Genomic DNA, 25,367 nt, shown 5'->3' with positions numbered 1-25,367 from the left:
CATTGTTTTCATTCTTCTATTTTGGGAGGGAGTTCCCCATTCCCTATTTCCCACTTAACTCACACTTGCATACCCCCATCTGCGTATATCTATTATTATGTGCTGATGTTAGGCAGAAACCTGTGCAGTTCCCTTAGGGAACACTGCAAAAGATTTAAGACTACAGGTATAGCAGTAAACCCACTTGGTAGCAGTCCGCACCACCCAGATTTACCTGGTAGCTGTGGCTGAGCAGTCAGACTTCCCTCAAGAAGAGTTAGGCAGTATGTAAAGTATACACAATAGGTACTCAAATACAATAGCACAAGCAAACACTGACCAGAGCTTGGTTTCAAAAGTATATAGTTATTTATTTATTAAACACACATAAGTTGAAATCACTCTAGCAAAATATAGTAAAAACACTTCAAACACAGTTATAATGCAAGCAGTTTCAACCCTTACTCCTATCTAGACAACTCTAGGTTAACACCACATAATTCGAACAGAGGTGAGTGCTTAACGTTAGATGACACTCTAGTAGATTCAAGAAAGGGATAAAAAGAAACAGAAATAGGTTAAACAAACCACTCTAAGGTCCAGAACACTTGCAATAGGCTCAAAGAAGTACAAAGTCACAGGTGAGCAAAAGTCACTAGGCAGGGCCCACTCTTAGAGTAGCCGGAGCGAAAATGTGCCCAAGATCACACTGTTATTAGGGATTCAAAGTCTTGCAAAGAGTTAGAAAGAGTTTAGAGTGGCTTAGAAAGTTTAGCCAGGGTGTCCCAGGCACTCCCAGGTTCGAAAGCCGGGGGCTAAATCTACCCCGTACAGTCGGTGGCAAGGGAAGCCAGGCGGAACACGGTACCTTAAGCGGAAAGGATCCTCCAGCGGTGGCAGTTGTTCCAGGCAGTGGCAGCAAGGCTCGACGTCGGTCAGGGGAGAAGAAGTTCTCGCTGAAGAGTGGAAGAAGAAGGTCGTTGCACTGCCCGGGAAGAAACCAGCCGCGGAGTCCCCCGGTTAAAGGGTTGTACCGACTTTCGCGGTTAGGGGTAAAAGTGTGGTATTCCGGTTGCCGGGGTGCTTGGCACGGGCAAGGCGGCCACGAGATACCTCGAGAAGCGGAAAGAAGGTGAAAACTGGTTGTCCCCACCAGTCAAGGGAAGGAGCCACTCCGTTAAGAGTTCTCCTCGGTCGTTGGAAAAAGTGGTGAGACGGTTCAGCAGGGCTCCACCGGGTGGTGTCGTCGAAGCAGGTCGGCTCAGCTCTTCCCTCGTCGGATTCTTGGTCCTGTGGCGACTTCTGAAGTTCCAGTCCCCAAAGCCCTGCTTTTATGCAGCAAACCCCCATTCACCCAGCCTAGCTGTCACTCAAACATGCTAAGTGGTGAGCCGGCCGGCTCACCACTTGGGCCAATCAGGACGGAGTGCGACTTGAGTTACCAAGGTAACTCAGTCCAGGGTGCCTAAATCCCCCTCCACCCCTCCTAAGTACCCCAGACAGAGTGGCACCACTTTGGAGGGCTTCTGTGGAGAAGCCCGCCAAAAGTGGAACAAAAGGGCTCCACTTTGGGTCAGAGTTACAGAGGCGAACGCCAACGCCATTTTAGAATCAAGTTTTGGCAAAAAGTCCCAACCGGAGTTATAATAATAAATATATAAACCGGCGGTATGTTTAAGGCTACCGTAAATAAATAATTAAATGTGTTAGCCTAAAACAATGGGAAATCCCATAGGGAAATATTTGCGGTCGAATATAAAAAGTAGTTTCCACTGCCACCAGCCAAAACTCGATCAGGGGGGACGGAGACGTGCCCCCTCGACTAACAGACCCTGGGGCAATCGAATTGCCCCAGCCAGTACGTCCACAATATGATGGTTTGTACTGGTTCTGTTCAGGATTCAAGACTAGCAAAGTCTTTGGTGACTTTACATGCCCTGGGAGACAGTAGTCAGTCCCAGGGTATGGAGTCTATGTTGGGGAGTCCCTAGGACACCCCTGGGTCACGGCACAGAGGGTGCTGTGTAACCCACATCACAAAAATACATAAGGCCCTATGGAGTAAAAGACCCCATAGCCCATTCAACACAAGGTTTAACCAAGAAAACACACTTCAACATGCCCAAGAGTGAGGGTAAAAGAGTCTCACTCTTGGCAGGAGAAAAAAAGAAACCCCAGAAATCCAGCAAAGCTGCTGGGGGACTCACTAGGTAGGGAAATTCAGCCTAAACAGAGAATTCTCCCTAACAGCTGATCAAATTACCATGACCAAAGAGCCCATTATAGGAAATTATGAAGGTGAAACACCGTACATTGAGAGCTGTGTCTTTTATTTGTAGGGCTCTAGGTATTTTTGAATTCCAGGAAGGTGTTCTTGTTATAAGCCTAGTTTAATTTGCTGTATATAGCACTTTCAGCAGGTTATCACTGACTTCAGTATTCCATTGCCTTTGCAGGCAAAATGAAGACAAGAGAAGACAAACAATCCAACATATATCATTACATGCTAAAGAAGTTTGAATACAAGGAACATTTTAAAATGGTCTTTTTTAATCTATAACTCTAATTCTACAAATGCCTGAAAGGAAGTGCCAGTTTTTTTCTGTACTTTGTTCCAAGGGGTAGTAGTCCATACCATTACAGGTGATTCCATTCAGGTTGAAGTAATTATCCAATGTTTTCCTAAAGTGTTCATTATTTATGTTTATTATGTTTATTAGGTTTATATAGCGCTTTAATCCAAAGCGCTTTACAGTATAACAACAAGGTACAATAAAGAAAGAAGCATATATACAATCATGAAGCAAACCAGTGAGACAATCTGTAGAACGATTTACTTAGGGGGAGGGGGAGGGGGAGAGGGAAGGGAGAAGGGAAAGGGAAAGGAGGTAGGTAGGGAAGGTTACAAATAACTGATTTGAGATCAATGGGTGAAAGGAGAAAGGGAAGGGAGGGAAGGTAGATAGGAAGGTAACAGGGGAGTTGGAGAGGGGAGAAATTAGGGAAGGAAAGTCAGGGGGTGGAGGAGAAGGGCTTTCAAGGAGGTGCGGAAGGATGAGTAGGTGGGGATGGAGCGGATAGAAAGAGGTAAGGAGTTCCAATGTAGGGGGGCCAAGAGCTGAAAGGAACGGAAGCGTGAGGCGGCGCATGGGGTAGGGGGTACAGTGAATAAGAGGTCAGCCAAGTGGAGAGAACAGGAGGGAGTGTAGAATGAGAGGAGAGAAGAGAGATGGGGTGGGGGGGTGCGAGTTCATGGAGGGATTTGAAGACTAGACTGAGGAATTGAAATGTTAGTTGTGAGAGGAAGGGGAGCCAGCCAAGCTGAGAGAGTGAGGTGGAAATAGAATTGCAAGGACCAAGAAGACAGAGTATGGATAGTGGAGTGGTAGATAGATTTTAGGGGGGCCAGATGAGAGGCAGGGAGTCAAAGAGGAGAGAATAGCAGTAGAAGAGGTGGGAGAAGATAAGGGAGGAGATTAAGAATTTAGAAGCGTGGAAGGTGAGGGAGGAGCGGATCTTACAGATGTTGAAGAGATGGTGCCGACAGGCGCGAGAGGTGAGAGAGTTGTGGTTAAAGGAGAGGGAAGAGTCAATGTAGAGACCAAGGTTGCGAGCATGGGTGGAGATGGGTAGATTGGAAGGGGGAAAGTGGATGAAAGGAGGGTGTGTACGGGAAAGCGTGTTAGGAGGAAAGAAAAGGACTTCGGTCTTGTCAGTGTTGAGGGAAAGAAAATGTGATGACATCCATGACATCATGTGATCATGTGATGACACCATGACATCATGACATGACATCATAAGCCATCTATGGCTTATGACCCTTAACTGGCAGAAACAACAAATGTTATCCGTTGCTCACTTGGTCACTTTAACAAATTAGTTACTTTTTGTCTATTTCGTGACTGCACATTCACAAAAAGTAGTTTTGCATTCTTTGATGTCTTACCATGTTATTTTTCATTTTTTACCAACCTTCCCCCTGTGTCTTATGTTTTGGGTTTTGGTTTAACTGGTGAAGGGTTCCAGTTCCAGATTTCCACAGCATGCCTCCCATCTGTTGCACCCACTTTCCATCCCATGTTTCCCATTTCCCCTCAACCTGGTGCTTTTCTTTTTTGCTAATGAATTGCCTTCCACTTGGCCTTTCAGCTCCATCTGCAGCACAGTATTATTTTGAGTCCAGTGGCTGGAGTAAATCCACTGCTGTTGATTTGGAAAATGGGTGAAAGTTTGTTGTCAGAAAAGGGCGATTCATTTGTATTTTGTATTTTATTTATTTGTATGGCGCTCCAAGCCTGTAGGCAACTGGGCGCACTTCTTACATAAAGTAGTTACAGAAGGTACAAAGGCATAGATATAAGTTTACGTAGTTTACAAAAAGGCATGAATAGAAGTTTACGTAATTTACAGAAGGAGCGAAGAAGCATAGAATTTACATTTGATAGAGATTTGAAAATTTTACACAACCCAAATAAAACCCAGAAGTGAAAGCGCACGCAAGACAAGGTCGAAAGTAAACCGCCTAGGGGTCCTAAAGGGTAAAGGATGGGGAAATGAAGAGGATAAAGGAAATGCAAGCCCGGGCGGGGACGGGAGAGGAAGCCATATTGGAATCCAGTGCAGGATGTGGGAATTTCCTGGCAGGAGGGTAGATGGAGAAGATACAAGACCCAATGCCCCGAGAGGAACTCTGGGACAGTGCTAAGTAACCCTGGTCTAATGAATAGGGAACTGGGGGGGGGGGAGGAGAGGGAGAAGGGGAGGGCGGGGAAGGGAAAGTTAAAGTTGAAGTTCAGTTAAAGGGGAAAGTTTCAAGGCATGGTCCTTCAAATGGGAAGAAGTGTAGCTGGAGCAACTGGAAGAGACATAGTGAGCAATTGGGAACACGTAGGTACGAGAAACATGGCTAACCTGAACATCATTTTTTTTAAAAACTTTATTTATGTTTTCCAAAGAGAAAACGGAAAGAAAAGGGCTGTCACGAGTTTAACACTCGCTTAGCCCAACAGTGGGACAAGTAACAAGCCCCTTATTCATAAAGAACCCCGCACAGTCCTACCCACCTTCCGCAACACCACGCCGCAACAACATTCACAAGTATCTGACGTTATTCACTCTCGGAGCATCTCTTATAGCGTCTGCCCATCGAAGCCCAGCCAGAGGATCAGCCTGGGGATAAGGTGGGTGAGGAATCACACTTAAGGTTCATCAAGTATGTTACATAGGGCCCCCAAATGTCCGGAGGTCGAGCATGCAAGGGCAATGTTTTTATGAACTGCGACTCCACGTCTTGACAGTAGAGTACATCCCTCTGCCAACTCGCAACAGAGGGAGGGGGGGTCCTGACCCCATGCCATAGCCACCCTTCGACGTGCCAGGATCAGCAACATGTTTGCTAATTTACGCACTGCGGGTGACTGCTGCTTAGTCATTCCCAGTAGCGTAACTGTGGGGATCGGCGTTAGTTCTTCACCTATAATCGCCTCGGTCCCTTGAATAATTTGGACAGTGCTGGGCAGCTCCATGCGAGGTGAATGAAGTCCGCTGCCAGCCTCCCACATCTTACACATTTTGCCTCAGATTCGGGGCTGTGCTCGCTCCTCTTGGCTGGGGTGTGATAAGTTTGATGTAGGAAATGGAAGTGTATGAGTTTGAACCGCGAGTTTAGTGTAATCTTCTGCGTCTAGTAGAGTATGTATGACCATTCTTCTTCGGGGATGGTGCTCTGCAGTGCTTTTTCCCCACCTCACTTTCGTGTGTGTGTTTACAGGTGCAGTGTCCGTGAGGAGAGATCTGTATATCGAGGACACCAATCAACCCTCCCCTTGTGCTTGTATTATGTCATGGAGTAGTGACCATGTTGGAGGCTGCCGTGGGAAGGATGGGAAGATACCTTGGATGGCGCGACACAATCTGAAGTATATAAATACATCTAGCGAGGATGTGCTGCCTCTCTCCTTGGCCTGTTGTGGTGATAAGAAGGTATCCTCGACGAACAAGTCACCGAGGGACCGGATCTGTAATTTATCTACCCATTGAAGGAACACTTTCTTGTTCGTCAAGGGCACCCCTGGAATGAATTTAATGGGTAGCAACGGAGAGTACCTGACAGATACTCCATATCTTTGAGCAATTTCTTTCCAGACTGCGTAGGTGGTGAGCACCACATTTAGTGTGGTATGTGTGGTACCGATTGTTGGCTAAGAATTACAGCTCTCAATGGGTTGGGCGACGCCAGAGCACACTCTATTTGTACGCGGGGTCTGATAACAGGGGAGGAATACCAGTAGCTGAGGAAGTGTGCCTGTGCGGCCCAGTAATAGCGTTCCACATCGGGAAGTGCAAGCCCACCCCGCGTTGTCAGCAGTATGATTGTTGAATAAGCCACTGTCGCCGGTTTACCGGCCCAAACCAGCTCTAGGATGAGACTTTTAAGTTTCCTCAGATAACATTGAGGGAGCAAGAGTGGGATATTTGTGAACAGTTAGGAGTTTTGGTAGGATCACCATCTTGACTAATGCCACTCTACCCCAGAGCATCAGTGGTAGAGATTTCCATCTGGACGCCTTCTCCTGTAGAGCCTTAAAGGTGGATTCATAATTATCCTGAAATATTTCTCGGTGGCTCAAGGACAGAAGGATCCCAAGATATCGCACGTGGGCACATTGCCATTTGAAATTAAACTCGTCTGTGAATTTATTGGTGCAGTATGTTAAGGGAAAAATTATCGACTTGGCATGATTGATTCTCAGACCTGAAAGCGGACTAAATTTAAGTACCTCATGCATTATGGGGTTTAGGTTTTCTATGGGGTTTTGAATGAGTAACACTACGTCATCAGCATAGAGGGAGATGACCTTGTGGGGGCCTATAGATAGCCCTCTATGGAGATGCCGACCGCGCAGGCCCGTGGCCAACGGCTCCATCACCAGTGCAAATATTAACGTGGATAGGGGACACCCCTGTCTGGTTCCGTGTTGGAGATGGACGGGTGCCGATTTCAATGAACCTAGAATAATGGTTGATTGAGGCTTGTTGTATAGTAGTGCCACTAGTTTAAGAAACGGGCTTCCCAGGCCATGTTTCCTAAGTACCACAAACATGAAATGCCATTCGACAGAGTCGAAGGCCTTCTCAGCGTTTAAAAGCACTGCTGCTGCCTGTTGTGAGGGTTCTATCGCGGCCATAGCTCCAAATATTCTTCTGATGCCATATGGTGTATTGTGACCGGGCACAAAACCAGCCTGGTCGGCGAGAACCAGTGCTGGCATCAGGGGGATAAGTCTAGTGGAGAGAATTTTAGCTAATATTTTATTATCTAGATTTATTAAGGAGATCAGTCTATAGGAACCACATTCCTCGGGGGGGCTTGTCTTTATTGTGCAATAATATTACATTTGCTTCTCTTAGGGTCTGCTGGAGAATGCCTATCTCTGCCGCTTCTTTGTAAACTTTCAGAAGGAGGGGGGCTAGCAGTGGGGCAAATGCTTTATAGAACTCTCCAATTAGGCCATCGGGGCCGGGGGCTTTGGTGTTGGGCAGGTTCTTTATCGCTTCTAGGATCTCTTCCAGCTTAATGGGGTCGTTTAGTGGTTCGCGGAGCTCCCGCTCCACCCAGTATAGCTCTGTATCTGCTAGGTAGTTGTGCAGGCGTTCCGAGTTATTTGGGTGGTGTGTGCTGAGCGGGGCTCCCGCTCCACCCAGTATAGCTCTGTATCTGCTAGGTAGTTGTGCAGGCGTTCCGAGTTATTTGGGTGGTGTGTGCTGTATAGGTTTTGGTTAAAGGTGTGGAAAGTGTCTATTATTTCTGGTTCTGTGTAGATTAGTGTCCCCTGTGGGGTGCGGATTCTTTACACAAGGGAGGGTTTTCTATCAGCGGGAATCAGACGGGCCAAGAGCGCTCCAGGACGTTGTCCCTCCCCATATTGGCGTATCTGGTATCCGCGGTGTAGGAACTTCAACTCACGATCTGCCAATGCTCCAAATTTAAGTAATTCATCTTTGAGTTTCGCTTCGGTGTGCTTGGAAAGTGTGTCGGAGTTCTGTCGTTCTAGAGCTTTCAGACGCTCCTCGCTGTCTGCTAACTCACAGCGTATAGTCTTTAGTATTCCATTTTCCTTAGGGATGCACACACGCTTCCCAAAGCGTCCCCGCTGAGGATATTGAGTCTTGATTGGTGTCTATGAAGAACGTGATCTCCTTGCGAAGCTCTGATGTGAATGTTTGATCTGTCAGCGCACCCGGTTTGAAGCGCCAGTGAGGTGCTGATCGTGGCGCATTGGGGTGGTTGCATTTGAGTGTCACTGCCGTGGTCTGAAAAAAATGTTGGTAGGATCTGGCAACACCCCCATTGGAATGGGCTTTGAGAAGAGACAAGTAGATAGTCTATGCGAGAGCTGGAGTGGTGAACTTCAGAGTGGAAAGTATATTTGCGTTTCTCCCAGTTTCCGTGCCTCCATATGTCGACCAAGTTGTATGCCTTGCAAATCTCCTGCACCTGAAGGCTCACCCTAGCTGTCTGTGTGGAGGTGGTTTGCGATTTGTCTTTTTGCGGGTCCAGGTGGGTGTTAAGGTCACTGCCCCAGATGATGGTTAACTCAAGTCGTGAGAGTTGTGAAAAGACCCAATCAAAGTTGTTTGCTCCATCCACGTTGGGGCCGTACGAGTTTATAAACGTAACGTCCCTCCCGGCGATGATGCCTTTTACCAGGAGGGCTCTGCCCTCGCAGTCCTTTTCTACCTTCGTCATGCGAAAGCCAATTTTGGGGTTAATGAGGGTGGCTACTCCTCTGGCGTACGACGAGAAGGAGGAGAAGTAGCTATGGCATCCCCAGTTACGGGCCCAGAGGTGCTCTTTTTGCGGGATGAGTTGGGTTTCTTGAATCATTGCCACGTCTACTTTCTGGCGTTTGAGAAACTGTAGGATCTTCCTTGTTTTCGCAGGAATGTTGCCTCCCCTAATATTCCACCTTGCTACCTTGAATTAGGCGGGCTGGATCCTTGTTCACGCTGCACGGGCTGGAGTTGTGGCTGTGTTGTCTTGCGGAGACGCTGTTGACTATACATAAATGCGAAAGTACTCAGTAAGTCGTACGCGGTGGTGGAGGGAAGAGCCGCGCCGGGGACAGCCGTTGCTCAAACACAACTCTAATGAACTGTACCTTGCACGGACAACCCCCAACTCGTCCATTTGGTACCCCCCCTCAAATTAACATATTGCTGCTGAGCGTGGGGTGCTAGCGACCTCCCAAGAGAGGGTGCTCCTGAAACTCTGTGTGTTAAATCCTGACTTTGATTTTGCTCCCGACACTCTGCTGCGACACTGCTTTAGGTCACGGAGGGTTTCTTTCGGGGCGCTCACCTCGGGATGTTGCCCGACCACCGTTTGGGGCTTTACATCTTTTCTTGTCTAGCAATAGGGTGGTTTCCTTAGGCGAATTGAAAAAGTGGGATAAGCAAGTGTTGTGAGCACAAGGGTTTCCTCAATTTTTTAAGGGGGCTGTGGTATGTGAGGAGAGATACACCTCTAACGCACCTAACGCACCGAAAGGTGGCTACTTGTCAGAAATTTACCTCACAATAGGAATTTCATAGGATTATATCTCCCACCATAGACAAAGAAATGTGTTTAACATATTTTAATTATTATATCAAACAACATAAACCTATTTCCAGCGTTCGTTATTTGTAGAAACACAAATGGGCAGAAGAAGCAGACACCAAAACATTTGCAATATACAATTTTGCGTGATGTTAGTAATGGTGTATTTTGATCGCATTTTCAATTATACAACAACATGGTATAATAGCGTCAACATTTGAATATGTTTCTAGGGAGAAGGACAACACTGTTGCAGTTTAAAGCTTGTCAGTAAAGTCCAACGCCCCGTCTTCAGGACGTGATAGGTTAAAGAAACACGTTACACTGGCAACATGGCGCCTATGTGTCAGTGTAGTGACCTAAAAAGATAAATAAAAATTGTTTTACTCAAACATGATAAAAACGGTGATGGTGGTGTTTGTGTGCATACAAAACAAGTAGCCAGGTTGCTAACCTTAAAAGTGATTTCTTTTGGTGTGATGGGCAAAGCGATTGCATGAATCAATTTAATTGAGGCGGCAGACCAGTCCGTCTTAAGAATTCAAGCTGTAAATCAATACGTAAATTTAAAAGATTTTTGTTGAAACAAGTAACATATTGAACCAACAATAGTTACATTTTGATATATGAATCAATCATATTTACCACTTTATGTGTAAGGCAGGGATTATTGTTTCAAGTCCTGCAGAGAAATGTCAGTAGTGTACCGAGTTTCTATGGTATTCCGGATACTACATGTCCCATAATGCATCATGGAATCTAAAAGAAATGCGAAAAGCCTTTCAATTTCACAGGTTTCACCTGATTGCGTTTCTTTCAAGCATGTAAGTGGCAGGGAGTAACACTTACTTGGCCATAATGATCCCCAATGCTGTCTTGCATTGTTATATATTGGGTTAGATATTTTAAACCGCTCGCATGTCAGTGAATGGCTCTGTGTAGGAGACAAAGGCACCAGAGAGTACAATTAGACTCTCTGTACGTTTTTGAGCAACAATCAAGTGTGGCATGGATTTCAAAGCAGGCTTACCTGTCGTGTGTGCATTCGCCTTCACAGAATCGCTTTACCCGTGGCTTTTTCCTTGGTTGAATACTGGTGTAAGCCAAATGTCATTCGTTGACATCGAAAGAGGACTGCCAAGTCCGGTCCATTCGTGTGTGTAATAGAGGAAGGACTTTCCTCAGTATTAGAAAGGGGTCCGCCATTTTTGAGTGTATATGGATCCTATGAAGGTATACTTAACACTGCAGTAAATAATTATCTGCTTGCTAGTTCTCAGTAAGGGGGTGTGTTATAGTGTGTCAAATACATTTTTTCTTCTAGAGCAAATTTGTGCACACAATGGTTATGCATTATATGACAATTTTAGACAAGGCATCACCCTCCAGCAGACATGATAGACATAAATGGCAATGAGATCATATTTCATTAACCCCCCACTGGATGTCTGAGCTATTAGTGGATAAACAGACTCCACTCTACGGCAATATTTAGACTGGACTGGACTGTATTGAGATTATAAATCCATTTTTGCTCCATTTTTTTAAGGAACAGATCCCTATTCCCTCCCCGTGGGTGAGCTTTAGATGTCTCAATAACAAACCAAAATATATCTTCGCATGTGTGTTTCGCTTGTAAATAATGGGCCAGCAATGGTTTATCCAGAGTACCATTCCGTATGGCTGAGCGATGTTCGCCAATTCGTAATTTCACTGACCTGATCGTTTTGCCTATATAGATTAACCCACAAGGGCATTTTATCCCATAGATCACCCATTTAGTCAGGCAATTTGAGAAGGATTGGTATTTCCATAGCCTGTCATACAGATCAATCTGTTTCAAATTCTTGGTCAAATGGCAGACTGAACAATGTCCGCATGCATAAGGACCACTGACTGGTGGCAGTCCCCATAATGTAGATTGAATGGGTGTCTCAATGTTGTTAATAGGGTAAATGTGTACTAATTTATCCTGCAGATTAGGCATCCGCTTGAAGGCAAATCTAGGGCAATTGGGTTGAAAATCATTGGTATGAATGATTTTCCTATTTTTTAGTATCACCCTTCTTAGGTCATTACTCAGGGGCGAAAAAAGATGACACATGTAATTCTATCATCTTGTGGTTTTGTGTGTTTCTGAAGGATCACTTCGCGATTTGCGTTACGTGCTCTCTTCATAGATCTCTTGATTATTTTCTGAGGATATTGTCTCTTTTAGTTTTTCGCTCAAGAACTGGCTATTGATTTTAAAGTCAGCCAATTCACTACAGTTCCGTCGGATTCTAAGAAATTGTCCGTAGAGTACATTTTCCCGTAGACTAGACGGATGGAAGCTGCTGAACAATAAAAGCGTATTCTTGTCTGTGGGTTTTTTGAATAATGTAGTACCCAGTTGGTTTTCCTTTTTGAAGATTTTCAGATCAAGAAAGGCTATATTGTCAGTGCTTGATGACATGGTGAATTTGATGGTTCGAGTTTGGCTGTTGAGCCATATTAAAAAGAGATCTAGTTGGTCCTAGCTTCCGTGCCAAAGCATGAACACATCGTCTATGTAACGATGACATGAACTAATGTGCAAGACACTACATCTATGATACACATCGTTGCCAGTCTACACCCAGGGGCCGATGACATCTTGGTCACCCTGGATGTAGAGTCGTTATACACTAACATCCCCCAGGACCACTGCATTGAAGTATTACATCAATATCTAGAGACAAGAGCTGACCGTACAAAGCCATCCAATTTTATCATCGAATGCGTGCGGCTGGCACTGACACAACTTTTTCTTGTGTAATCAAACCTTTTACCAACAAAGGCAAGGGACCTCAATGGGTGCTACATTTGCACCAGACTTAGCAAATTTATACATGGATCACTACGAATCTAATTTCATCTACACGGCGACTAATCCCTTCCATGAACACATTAGTTCATGGCATCGTTACATAGACGATGTGTTCATGCTTTGGCACGGAAGCCAGGACCAACTAGATCTCTTTTTTAATATGGCTCAACAGCCAAACTCTAACCATCAAATTCACCATGCCATCAAGCACTGACAATATAGCCTTTCTTGATCTGAAAATCTTCAAAAAGGAAAACCAACTGGGTACTACATTATTCAAAAAACCCACAGACAAGAATACGCTTTTATTGTTCAGCAGCTTCCATCCGTCTAGTCTACGGGAAAATTTACCCTATGGACAATTTCTTAGAATCCGACGGAACTGTAGTGAATTGGCTGACTTTAAAATCAATAGCCAGTTCTTGAGCGAAAAACTAAAACAGAGACAATATCCTCGGAAAATAATCAAGAGATCTATGAAGAGAGCACGTAACGCAAATCGCGAAGTGATCCTTCAGAAACACACAAAACCACAAGATGATAATTACGTGTGTCTCATCTTTTTCGCCCCTGAGTAATGACCTAAGAAGGGTGATACTAAAAAATTGGGAAATCATTCATACCGATGATTTTCAACCCAATTGTCCTAGATTTGCCTTCATGCGGATGCCTAATCTGTGGGATAAATTAGTACACATTTAACCTATTAACAACATTGAGACACCCATTCAATCTACATTATGGGGACTGCCACCAGTCAGTGGTCATTATGCATGCGGACATTGTTCAGTCTGCCATTTGACCAAGAATTTGAAACAGATTGATCTGTATGACAGGCTATGGAAATACCAATCCTTCTCAAATTGCCTGACTAAATGGGTGATCTATGGGATAAAATGCCCTTGTGGGTTAATCTATGTAGGCAAAACGATCAGGTCAGTGAAATTACGAATTGGCGAACATCGCTCAGCCATACGGAATGGTACTCCGGATAAACCATTGGTGGCCCATTATTTATAAGCGAAACACACATGCGAAGATATATTTTGGTTTGTTATTGAGACATCTAAAGCTCACCCACGGGGTGGGAATAGGGGGTCTGGTCCTTAAAAAAATGGAGCAAAAATGGATTTATAATCTCAATCCAGTCCGGTCTAACTATTGCCGTAGAGTGGAGTCTGTTTATCCACTAATAGCTCAGACAACCAGTGGGGGGTTAATGAAATATGATCTCATTGCCATTTATGTCTATCATGTCTGCTTAAGGGTGATTCCTTGTCTAAAATTGTCATATGCATAACCATTGTGTGCACAAATTTGCTCTATAAGAAAAAATGTATTTGACACACTACACACACCCCCTTACTGAGAACTAGCAAGCAGATAATTATTTACTGCAGTGTTAAGTATACCTTCATAGGATCCATATACACTCAAAAATGGCCGACCCCTTTCTAATACTGAGGAAAGTCCTTCCTCTATTACACACACGAATGGACTGGACTCGGCAGTCCTCTTTCGATGTCAACGAATGACATTTGGCTGACACCAGTATTCAACCAAGGAAAAAGCCACGGGTAAAGCGATTCTGTGAAGGCGAATGCACACACAACAGGTAAGCCTGCTTTGAAATCCATGCCACACTTGATTGTTGCTCAAAAACGTACAGAGAGTCTAATTGTACTCTCTGGTGCCTTTGTCTCCCACACAGAGCCATTCACTAACATGCGAGCGGTTTAAAATATCTAACCCAATATATAACAATGCAAGACAGCATTGGGGATCATTATGGCCAAGTAAGTGTTACTCCCTGCCACTTAAATGCTTGAAAGAAACGCAAATCAGGTGAAACCTGTGAAATTGAAAGGCTTTTCGCATTTCTTTTAGATTCCATGATGCATTATGGGACATGTAGTATCCGGAATACCATAGAAACTCGGTACACTACTGACATTTCTCTGCAGGACTTGAAACAATAATCCCTGCCTTACGCATAAAGTGGTAAATATGATTGATTCATATATCAAAATGTAACTATTGTTGGTTCAATATGTTACTTGTTTCAACAAAAATCTAAATAAATTTACGTATTGATTTACAGCTTGAATTCTTAAGACGGACTGGTCTGCCGCCTCAATTAAATTGATTCATGCAATCGCTTTGCCCATCACACCAAAAGAAATCACTTTTAAGGTTAGCAACCTGGCTACTTGTTTTGTATGCACACAAACACCACCATCACCGTTTTTATCATGTTTGAGTAAAACAATTTTTATTTATCTTTTTAGGTCACTACACTGACACATAGGCGCCATGTTGCCAGTGTAACGTGTTTCTTTAACCTATCGCGTCCTGAAGACGGGGCGTTGGACTTTACTGACAAGCTTTAAACTGCAACAGTGTTGTCCTTCTCCCTAGAAACATATTCAAATGTTGACGCTATTATACCATGTTGTTGTATAATTGAAAATGCGATCAAAATACACCATTACTAACATCACGCAAATTGTACATTGCAAATGTTTTGGTGTCTGCTTCTTCCGCCCATTTGTGTTTCTACAAATAACGAACGCTGGAAATAGGTTTTTTATGTTGTTTTACCATGTTGTTTGATATAATAATTAAAATATGCTAAACGCATTTCTTTGTCTATGGTGGGAGATATAATCCTATGAAATTCCTACTGTGAGGTAAATTTCTGACAAGTAGCCACCTTTCTGTGTGTTAGAGGTGGGTAGCTAGTGGTATATGTACATTTTTTTCTGCTGAATTGAAAAAGTGGACTTTCCCCTCAAACTGGATGCGGAGTTTCGCCCTTGTAAAGCATTGAATAAGTAATTTGGTTCTCCCGCAGCCGTTGTTTGACAGCAGTGAAGGATCTTCTTTGAGCTTGAACTGCTGGGGAGAAGTCGGGGGAAGAGTTGTATTACGTCTCCATCATATTGCAGGTTCACTTTCTCCCTTGCCAGCCTCAGGATGGTGTCACGTTCTTTGAAGTTCAGCAACTTGGCTGTAATTGGGTGTGGGGGCACGCCAGGGGCTGGCCTGGTGTTTGGGATCCTGTGGGCCCTTTCAATCACAAATAGTGGAGAGAGAGCCGCATCGCCAAATAAATCTCTGCACATTTTCTCCACGTGGTCTTCCATTCTGTTAGGAGTTGCTTGTTCTCGGATTCCGACCACTCTTATATTATTTCGATGGGAGACGCCCCTCCAAGTCCTCATTCTTAGCCATGACTGTTTTCATTTGGTTTTCGAGGGAGGTTACTCTCGTATTTAGCGAAACAGCGCCGACGTCCAGGTCCGAGACTCTATTCGACATTATCCAGCCGGTCTTTTTGCTTGTCCAGGCGATGTTGAAGAAGATCAACCTTGAACGACAGCGTGTCCATTTTACTGTCCAGGCTTCTGATCCCTGACTTGAGCTCTAGGAGGATCTTGCGAATATCGACCTGTCGCTGGTGTTTATCCTCTAATTCGCCCAGGTTTGGTGGAGAGTCCAGGCGATTTTCTTGTCTAGGGATTTTCAATGCAGGACCAGCGTCAAAGTTGAGTTTCCGCTGGGATTTGTCATGTTTACCCATCTTGTCGCCGTTAGGATGGATGTCGATGGTGTCCTGCACCCACGGGGTGTTACGGAGAATTCTCTCTTTAGGCTGAATTTCCTAACCTAGTGAGTCCCCCAGCAGCTTTGCTGGATTTCTGGAGTTTGTTTTTTTCTCCTGCCAAGTGTGAGACTCTCTTTCTCCCACTCTTGGACATGATTTATGGTGTTCCTTTGACTGTTAATGTGTTTTATGGGCTATGGGGTCCTTTACTCCATAGGGTCTCATGTGTTTTTACTATGTGTGTTACCCAGCACCCTCCGTGCAGTAACACAGGGTTGTCATAGTGACACCCCACCATAGACTCCATACCCTGGGACTGACTACTGTCTCCCAGGGCATGTAAAGTCACCATTGGCTTTACTAGTCCCAAATTATTAACAGAAACCAGTACAAACCATCATATTGTGGACGTACTGGTCGGGGCAATTCGATTGCCCTGGGGTCTGTTAGTCGAGGGGCACGGTTCCGTCCCCCCTGATCGAGTTTTGGCTGGTGGCAGTGGAAACTACTTTTTATATTCGACCGCGAATATTTCCCTATGGGATTTTCCCATTGTTCGAGGCTACCAACTTTATTTAATTCTCATAGCCTCGAACATACTGCCGGTTTATTTAATTAATATTAATTCGCCGGTTGGTATTTTTTGCCAAGACTCGATTCTAAAATGGCGTTTGTGTTCTCTTCTGTGACTCCAACCCAAGTCGAGCCCTTTGTTCCACTTTTTGGCGGGCTTCTCCACAGAAGCCTCCAAAAGTGATACAACTCTGTCTGGGTACCACAAGGGGTGTGGGAGGGGGTTTAGGCACCCTGGACTGAGTTACCTTGGTAACTCAAGTCGCACTCTTGTGTGATTGGCCCAAGTGATGAGCCGGCCGGCTCAGCACTTAGCATGTTTGAGTGACAGCTAGGCTGAGGGAATGGGGGTTTTCTGCATAAAAGCAGGGCTTTGGGGACTGGAACTTCAGAAGTCGCCACAGGACCTGAGAATCCGATGAGGGAGAAGCTGAGCCGACCTACCACGACGGCACCACCAGTGGAGCCCTGCAGAACCGACTCACCACTTCCCGACGACAGAGAAGATCTCCCTGCTGTAGAGGCTTCTTCCCCTGACTGGTGGGCACAACCAGTTTTCCCTTCTTTCTTCGCACCCCAGCCCAGTTTGTGGTCGAACTGCCCGTGCCAAGCACCCTGGGAACCAGATAGCCACTCACCACTGAACCGCGAATCACTGGACTGCTCCTTGTACCTGAGAAACTCTGCGGCTGGTTTCTTCCCTGGCAGTGCAACGGACTCCTGTGTTCCTCCACAACGAGATCGTCTCTTCCCCAGGACGAAGCACCGACTTGCACCCGCTGCCAGGAACAACTGCCCCCGCTGGAGCGTTCTCACCACTTTAAGGTACCGTGTCCGCCAGGCCTCCCTTTCTAAAGATTGCAACAAGGTAATAACTCCTTAACCTTCTGGACTGGGCTGGCCGCCTTGACCCTGTAACTGTTCCCTTTCTTTGGTCCAACTCCTTTTTGAACCTTTACAAGACTTTTGTGCACTGCAACCGTGTGACCTTGGACACATTTCGTTTGGATCCTCTGAAAGTGGATCCGGCCTCTTGAACTCTAACTTCACGGTTTTACTTTGCCTTCTTCTCTTGTTATGTTCTGATAAAAGTGTTGGGATCTGTTTCAACTTGTTCTCTGCTCTTCTCTCCCTTTTTAAAACAAATTATTAGAGTGCCATCTACGTTAAGCACTCACCGCTGTCTGAAAATAAGTGGGGCTTTACTTAAGACTTGTCTAATATTCTTTTAAGGGAGTGTATATCTTTTAGTGACCGTGTTTTTTAATTGCTTACTGTTAGTGCCTGTGTGTTTTTTCTAGATGTGGTTTTAAATAAATAATTATATCTCTTTTACACCAAGCCCTGGTCAGTGTTTACTTGTTCTATTGTGTTCTCTTGACCTATTGTGAATACTCTGTATCCTGCCTAACTCTTCTTGAGGGAAGTCTGACTGCTCAGCCACAGCTACCAAGTGAATCTGTGTGGTACAGACTGCTACCAAGTGGGTTTACTGCCAAACACCTGTAGTCCTAAATCTTTTGCAGTGGTCCCAGAGGGAACTGCACAGGTTTGAGATCAAAAGGGGCCGGGTCGCCTGGAGCTGATGACGGCTGGAGGGGTCTGCTGTCACCGGCGGGTGGGCGGGCCAATCTGTTGTGTGGGGTCTGGTGATGGACTCCGATGATTGGACCAAGATGAAGCCCCTGGGTAGGGGGCCCCTGCCGGATGCTAATATGTACTCCTCAGGCACAACACTGGAAGGGCCCAGATAAAGTTTCTGCTGTTTCAAGGGACAGTCCCCAGGTTCGTGTTGATCCCTGATTATGGTGGAGGTGTAAGGACTTGTGCTGGCTGATATCCCTAGGGGAAGCGACTTTGTGAGGCAGTCTCTTTTCCTTCTTCTATTCCCCTCTTTTTGGGGACGGGTCCATAGGGAGAGAACCTCCCGTTCACAGTCCGCCCTCCAGGCACCAAAGCTGAAGATATGCGCTGTGTATTCAGGCGCATGTAACGGAACGCCGCGGGGAGTCTGCCTCCTCCCGCCTCCCACCCGCGAGTCCGCCACGCTCAGTTGGCCTCCACACTCCCTCCTTTATGTTCGGCGGCGCTCCTTATCTCCGGCGATCGGCACTCGCTAAAGTTGGCGGCTTCTTCACCAGCCGGCTCCTCTCTCTCCGCGGCTCCTCTGCCGCCACGCTCCGGTGACTCTTCACGCCGCACAGGCGCTGCCGCCGGGCCGCAGGTCCAATCCTTGCCCCACACCCGACCCCGGATCCGAGTGCTGCCACTCAGATTAATGGGACCGCCGGCATCCGCGCACCGTGGTCCAGCCCTCGGCCCTTTTCCGCGGGCGGGGAGAAGACGCCAGCCCCGGCCTCATAGGCCTAGTCACACGGAGATCACTGCTTCGGGCACAACAGAGCTTCAAAAGCGATTTGGCTATAATTTCAGGCTGAGACTGCCCGCAGAGCACCAGATGTATTGCAGGCGTCTGGTTCACACATCAAAGTGTCAGGATCGCCGCGATGGAACAGGATTCATTCGGAGCACTCGCGGAGCTCGCTAAGGAACCACCATCTTGGGTGGCCCCCTAGCGCCCTCTAATCTGAACATCATAACCCTAAATTTACAGGGTTAAAACTCGCCAGTTAAGCGCCGCTCGATCTTGACCAGACTAATTGACCTCCAAGCGTCGATAAGCTTCTTGCAGGAAACCCACTTACACCCCGTAGATGAAGAGGATGGCCCATAAAGCATTCCTGAAACAATACTTTTCTTCGGGGGGGGGGGGAAAAGACTAAAGACGTGGCCATATTGATGGGAGCCGGGGTGGCGTTTAAGAAACGGGCGATACACAGAGACAAGGAAGGCAGATATCTACTCCTCAAAAGCATGCTGGCTGAGCAGATTTATACACTGATAGCTATATATGCCCCAAACGAAAAACAGGACATATACCTATGGGAAATTCTGCAGAAATTGGGGGGTTGTTGTGAGGGCCTAGTGGTGATCGGCGCAGACTTTAACTGTGTCATGGATCCTGCCTTAGACAAATCACTACCGCCCACTGCGGCAGACCTGAGAAATAGACAAGCGCTAGGGAAACTCCTTAGGGAACTAGGGGTAGTGGAAACGTGGAGATTTTTCCATGAGCAAGAAAAAGAATACACCCATTATTCAGCAGCCCAAAGAGGGTACTCAAGAATCGATATGATTCTGGTCTCAGCCACACAGATTCCCCAGGTGGGGAAAGTACAAATAGGGGTTCAATATCTCTACGTTCATGCTCCATTCCTAGTACAAATTGCGATAGCGAAAGACATGAACAAAACCTGCAAAAACTGGAGGTTAAACAAAATGATATTGAGGGATATCGCACTTAGGGCACACATGGAGGAATCAATTAACAGCTATTTTCAGATTAACGACAACAGTGAGACCAATTGGGGAACAATCTGGGATGCGGGAAAAGCAGTAGTCCGAGGGGGAATTCATTTCACAGTCCTCGAAGTACATGCAGGAAAGGGGCCTCATTAAAAAGAAACTAGAGACTGAACTATAGGAAGCAGAATCACACCACAAAAACAGACAAACACAAAAGTCTTTGAGTGCTCCGAAAAGCGAGAGCCCAATTAGAAACCCACGTAGCTGACCGGACAGCACAGTCCCTACTACACACCAAACAGACATATTATGTTCAGAGGGGGAAAGCCAACACATTCCTGGCAGCCAAATTACATAAATAGGGAGCTCGTTATGACATTGCGCAGCTTAAAAATGGAAGGGGGGGGAGATATGTACATCGGAGGAGGGAAAACTGGAAATAATGGAAAAATGTCACCAGGAACTATTAAAAAGAGAAAACCTGGTGAACTGTATTAGAGGTCAGACAGAGGAGGGAGTCCTACAAGATGACCTGATAGCAGCAGAGTTCCGGCACTATTATGAGGGTCTTTACACGTCGGAATATGCTGGGGATGGGGCTGATGTGGACCAGTTTCTGGAGTCCCTCCCCATCCCTCGCCTTGCCGCGGAGCATGCAGACATGTTGGAACTCCCAGTTTCTCCCCAGGAAGTGCTTGATACCAGCTCCTCTTTGAAGAGTGGTACAGCGCCAGCGGATGACGGTTTTACTGTCCGCTTTTATAAGACTTTCCATTCCGCGCTAGCCCCATTTCTAGCTAAAGTGTTTAACTCTGCCCTAGATTCGGGTATACCTCCCTCCCACCATAATGTCGGCTCTTATCATAGTTCTACCGAAAGACGGGAAGGATCCCTCGAGATGTCAGTCTTATAGACCCATTTCCCTTCTTAATGTAGATGTTAAGATTTTAGCCAAACTCTTGGCGAATAGACTATCAAGATCTCTTCCCTCGCTGGTTCATGGCGACCAGGTCGGTGTCATTCCTGGTTGCCAGGGGTCAGACAATGTTAGGAAAACTTCATGGCTAATGCATGAGGTGTCGAAGCGAGGGTTGGAGGCCTACCTCCTGTCCTTGGACTAAGAGAAGGCCTTCCACCGAGTCGAATGGCTTTGCATCGGGAGGGTACTCCGGAAAATGGGCTTTTGGGACAACTTTTGCAGGTGTATTTCTGCCCTGTACAATAATCCCTCATCTAAGATATTGGTTAATGGTTGCTCTTCGGTGGGGGGTCGCGCTTTCTGGAGGCACTCGTCAGGGGTGCCCCCTTTCTCCCCTGTTGTATGCGTTTAGCGATGGAGCCTTTCGCCATTGCGGTCAGGGCCGATGGGGGAGTGGCAGGGGTGCCTTGTGGAGGCTGTGAATACAAGCTGTCCTTATTTGCGGATGACATTTTGGTGTAAATGACCAGTCTTTACGATTCCCTTCCGTGACTGCTGGGTTTGATTCATTGTTTTGGGTCTTTTTCTGGGTTAAAAGTTAACGTAACCAAGTCATGTTTAATGTCTATGGGGGAGTGTATCTCGACATATGGGGAAGAGAGGAAGTGTATGGTATGCGAGTGGAGCGTGAGTTTTCTAGGTATTTGGGCACCAACATTCCCAGGGACTTAAGCAGAGTGTTAAGAGCTTAACTTCCCCCCCTCTCCAGGCAAGAATCCAGGAAAATCTTTTAAGGTGAGCCCCCTTGACCCTTTCATGGTTTGGGCGTATGGTTGTGGTCAAAATGAATATTCTTCTGCGGCTTCTCTATTTTTTTTATGTCCTTCCCCTGCCTGATCCGGACTCTTTTTTTGCAGTATTGCAATCTCGTATCCTTCATTTCAGTTGGAATGGTAAAAGACCTAGAATAAAATGTGCCACCCTGACCCTTCCCAAGTCATGTGGGGGCTTTGGTCTCCCAGACTTTAGGTTGTATTATAAAGCAGCTCAGTTACGAGTTATGCTAGAACACTTGAGGGATGACCTTAGGACATATTGGACGGTTGTGGAAGATGCTCAGGTCCACCCGAGAAAAGTCAGGGACCTCTTATGGGCTTCCCCAAGTTCCATCCCCAGGCCAATGAAATCACACCCTGTCCTTGCTGTCTTGTCGATCTGGAGGCCCACTAGAGATAACAGGCTTCTCTCCTACTGGCCATCCCCCCTCACTTTTTTGTGGATCCCCCTGATTGATTTGGGCGCCAGAGGGTTCCGGGAGACCCAAGCTTGGTCTGATCAGGGATTGGAGAGGGCTGCTCAGCTCTTTAATCAGGGGGTTTTCTTGGAATATGATCTTTTGGCAGAGGTGCTTGGGGATAAGCTACTTTCGGTCTTTGAGTACCTGAGACTGAAGGGAATCCTCACCCAGGCGCAATGGGTGGCTGATTTGTCTCGCCCACTAACCCCTCTGGAAAGGATTTTTACAGAAGCCAAGCCAAGTCTAGGAAGGGGTCCCTTTCTAAGATCCATAAGGTGCTAGTTACGTCTAATTTAACTGATAGGCAGTCGTTCAAGTGTACCTGAGAGGAAAAGCTGGGTCTTACCTTGGATGACCAAACATGGCACTCTGTTTTCAAATCAGTGTTCTCTGGAGGGGTTGTGCACGGCAGCTATGGAGCATAACTTTAAGATTTTGCATTCCTGGCATCACCCTCCAGTTTCTCTGTCCAAGATGTTTGCTGCAGTGTCTCCAATGTGTCCTAGATTGTGTTCGGGCATGGGTACTTGGTTTCACATGTGGTGGGAGCCCGGTCATCCGGGTATACTGGACGGAACTGCTCAGTTGGATTAAAGACATCCTGGGGGACAAGCCCCTCCCTACACCCACTTGAGGTTCTTCTGGGCACACCCCTCCCGGATGTAGGGATGGTTTCCTTCACGGGGGTTAACAGGGGCCATGATGAGAGCGGGGAAGATTGGCTCTAGCCCAGAAGTGGAAGAGCCCTCTAGCGCCCACCAAGACAGAGTGGCTGAACAAGTTGATAGCTACTTTTACGTATGACAAACTGTCAGCTATTGCCAATGAGACTATGCCTTCTTTCTTGCAGGATTGGACTGTGGTTCTGCTAAGTGTGGACTGTGAAGCCATGAAACTGGGAACGGTTTAGGGGTCTTATGAGTCTTGTCCTTGGGGAGGGGTTATTGCTATCCGGCCTGGTTGCCACATGCTTAAGTGCAGTCGAGGACCCCACCACCAGTTGGACCTTAATGTGTGTCTAGTTGTATGTGTGTCTAGTTCCTAATCTTAGTCTCTTGTACCGTTGGTTATCGGAAGCCTAATGTTCCTGGGGTTGCGGGGGCGGGGGTGGTAGTTTGTGTGGGTGGGGTTGGTGGGGCAAATGGGAGTGTTCAATCATTTGATATGGTTATTCGTTGAATACTGCCGAGTGTTTGTTGGCAGTTCTGTTTTTCTTTCATTGCTGATAATCTTAATAAAAATAAAGTTAAAAAAAGAGAAAACTTACACCAAAATACACCCAAAAAATTATATGTCAAAATTCCCCCTGCATGCCCCCATAACAGCCCAAGCGATAAGTGAAGCCATCACGAATTTACCCCCTAATAAGACCCTGGGCCCGGACGGACTGGGGAGTGGATATTACAAAATATTTCATAACCAACTACTGGGTCCTTTAACCAAATTCTTTAATCACATAAGGGAGAGCGGCTTGGTCACACCCGACATGGGTAACTCGATCACAGTCCTAATACTTAAACCGGGCAAAGACCCCACAGACTGCAACAGCCACCGACCAATCTCACTACTTAATATGGATGCCAATTTATACGCTAAAGTAATAGCAACAAGACTAATGACGATTTTGCCCAAAATAATTCATGAAGATCAAGTGGGCTTTATCATAGGGAGACACACGCAAGATAACATAAGGCGAGCAGTGGATGTCATAGACCTAGGAACCAGATCAAAGCAAACATTTTCCATAGTTGCACTAGATGCGAGACACGCCTTTGATAGCCTGGACTGGTCATACCTGAAGTTGGTCATAGAGAAATTTGTCTGCGACCCCATTATCATTAAGATGGTTATGTCGAACTTCCAACTCACATCTACGACCTTCATGGTCAACGGAAGGAACACGCCTAAAATAAAAATAGAGAGGCACACGACAGGGATGTCCCCTATCCCCCTTGATATTCGCCATGGCGATGGAACCCATAGCTGAACTAATAAGACAGGACCAAGAGCTGAAGGGAGTGACCTGCGGAAAGATAATGCACAAGCTAGCTTTATATGCAGACAACATCCTCATATTCCTGGGGGACTCTGCAAACACACTGCCGAAAGCACTTGAAAGTTTACAGGAATTCTCCAAAGTTTCAGGCTTCACCAAAAATTACACCAAATCCAAGGCCCTGAACATAACGGAAGAAGAGGTGGGGACATCGACAAATTGAGGGTATTATATCCTATAACCTGGGAAACCGGGGCTATAGAATACCAAGGCATACAATTGACTACAGACTACAAACGCCTGTATGGGGCAAATATAACTCCCCTATGGAAGCAACTGAGGGAAGACCTACACAGTTGGGATGCCGGGAACATTCCTGGTTCACACGCATAGCAGCACTTAAAATGACACTCCTGCCCTGCCTAGTATACGTGGTGGGCTCCCTCCCGGTGGACATCACACCCCAAAATGAGTAGGAAGCTTCAAAAAGAATTAACAGCATTTTTGTGGCACTGAAAATACCTAGGATACAAAAGAAAGTGCTAACTAGACCACCAATTTTGGGAGGACTAGGGGTACCGGACATCGAGAGATATATCCTGGCCGCCCAAATTTCACCAATGTTCAAATGGAAGGTGGAGACACGCTGAGTAACTGGATGGGACTAGAACAAGGGGTGACCTCATCCCCCTCGGAACACTACACGCACAGCGACCAAGGGTTAGGGGGGCAGAGATGGACAGCTACTGAAAGCTACCAAAACATCATTTAGCAGATGGGACAGAGCACTCAGAAAACGCCACATTCCACCAGGCCTTGGACCCTTCACTCCAATAAGACACAACCAAGACTTCACTCCGGGAAGACAAAACAAACAATGGGGTAAGTGGGAACAGGCACAGAAAATACACCTAAGGGACCTCTACCAGGGAGAGAACCCTCTCGTATTCGAGGAATGTAAACGGAAATTCAGCATCGGGGAAAAGGTGAGGTTCACATATATACAAATCAGACACTGGATAACTCAGAGGGAGGTCAAGAAAGCAGCCACCAGAACCCTGTTAGGTTTAGAACTGACGTTACAGGAGGGCATGGACACGAGGGCGATCTGGAGGTTATATAGGCTCTTAGACACGGCACAAGAAGAGGATAAACTCACAAACAAGGATAACTGGGAGAAG

At 46.2% G+C, this 25,367-nt stretch overlaps 1 protein-coding gene across 1 annotated transcript in view; it reads left to right on the top strand.

The window, feature by feature from the left end:
* KRIT1 (KRIT1 ankyrin repeat containing) overlaps positions 1-25,367 on the top strand; it is a 1,383,280-nt gene that overhangs the window by 466,443 nt on the left and 891,470 nt on the right. The window lies entirely within an intron of this gene.

This window comes from Ambystoma mexicanum, chromosome 2q, assembly GCF_040938575.1.
Source record: "Ambystoma mexicanum isolate Mex_15411 chromosome 2q, UKY_AmexF1_1, whole genome shotgun sequence".
NCBI lineage: Eukaryota > Metazoa > Chordata > Amphibia > Caudata > Ambystomatidae > Ambystoma > Ambystoma mexicanum.
This window is presented reverse-complemented; position numbering and strand designations above follow the sequence as displayed.